Here is a 1,588-nt window from a genome sequence, read left to right on the forward strand (position 1 = left end):
TCTCACATACCAAACAAATATCAATATCACATGTTTTACATACCAAGTCACAAATGTACCATAAATAATATTTGAGATTCCACATGTATTATAATAAAAGAGATTTCTATAATATTATATAATCGAACATATAATTGCACATACTTTGATAATATACTTAATTTATAAATACTTTAAAAATATTTATATTTTTTTACTCATAGAACTATTTTCGCAAAATCAACTCGATTGGTAAGCTATCCCGATGTCCATATCGCAGTCCTTCAAAATTGAGAAATTCAAGCCTAATAGTGTAGACCACTTATTTTCTAATAACTTGGCAAAATTTCTCTAATTTTTTCTTTCTTCTTCCTCTTCTTTTTTTCTTTACTCTCTCTCTCTCTCTCTCTCTCTCTCTCTCGTTTTGGTGGTGTATGATTAAAAAAATAATAATAATAAGAGGATAGGGAAATAATTTATTGTTATCTTCAAAGCCTCCACAGAATTTCACTTCCTTTTTTTTTTTTTTTTATTCTTTATTTCATCTTTATTCATTTATTTTGTTATTTATTTATTTTTATTTTTTGCTTGATAAATTTGACAACTTTTAGACTTTGACTTACACTTACTAAATGAATTGGGATATTACACCAGTAGACTTCCCAATCTACCTCCTCTAGCCCACAAGATCTACAGCCTTTTTTCAGCCTCCTGATTTTAAATTGATTGCCTCTTCCTAGTGGAATTCTCAAGAACCTCCTGTTCTAGTGTTTTTTCTGCGCTTGAAGTCCACCTCTCTCAATCCCTAATGAGAGAGTCTCTTCCTCAATGAAATAAGGAAGCCAGGTGTTTTAGATTACAAAGATGTGATATTTTTCCAAAACTAGGATGCTGGATCTCAAGAATGAACGATTGATTCTACTTGTTGAATTGTGTTCTTGGATCTCTCAAAGACATTATGAAAGTGTTTTCCAATGATAGCACAATGTAGTAACCTTTGTAAAATCGTCCATGACTTCTGTATTTATAGTTGGAGGCGAATATGTGTCATGAACTGTGTAAAACTCTTCAAACTGTGACCTAGGGTTTGGCCGGATACGACTGTCGTTCGAGCTAGTAGTTGCGACAGCTAAGCAGTTGTTAGTATTTTCACCATTAACTTTCTCTTCCGATGTCCGATTGAGGTTATTCAAAATGCGTTGAGAAGCTAACTCTAAGCGCTACAAATCTTCTAGATAGCCTTGTCTAAATTCCAATGTTTTCTATGCAAAAGATGCGTTGCAAGTTACAATTGAGAATTTGGAACATAACTTGTACAACTTTTTAATATCCTTTAAACTTCTAATTGCATTCCAATGATTATATGTGATCTTCTTAGATATCTTGGACTGCTTCAAGGACTATGCTACCAACTCCAAAAGATTTTTTGGCTTTTACAATTCTTTTACATTAATCCAGCTGTCTAAAGAATTGTCAATAAATTAGAAACCTAATAGATTGTTTTAAGTATTGTTGAAATCAATGGCAAAAATGTGTGTCACCTCACACACTGTCAATAAGTGAATGTTAGTGTAGCCAGACTGAAAAATCTAAAACTCAAAATTAGCCG

This window comes from Olea europaea, unplaced genomic scaffold (assembly GCF_002742605.1).
Source record: "Olea europaea var. sylvestris unplaced genomic scaffold, O_europaea_v1 scaffold1038, whole genome shotgun sequence".
Lineage (NCBI taxonomy): Eukaryota > Viridiplantae > Streptophyta > Magnoliopsida > Lamiales > Oleaceae > Olea > Olea europaea.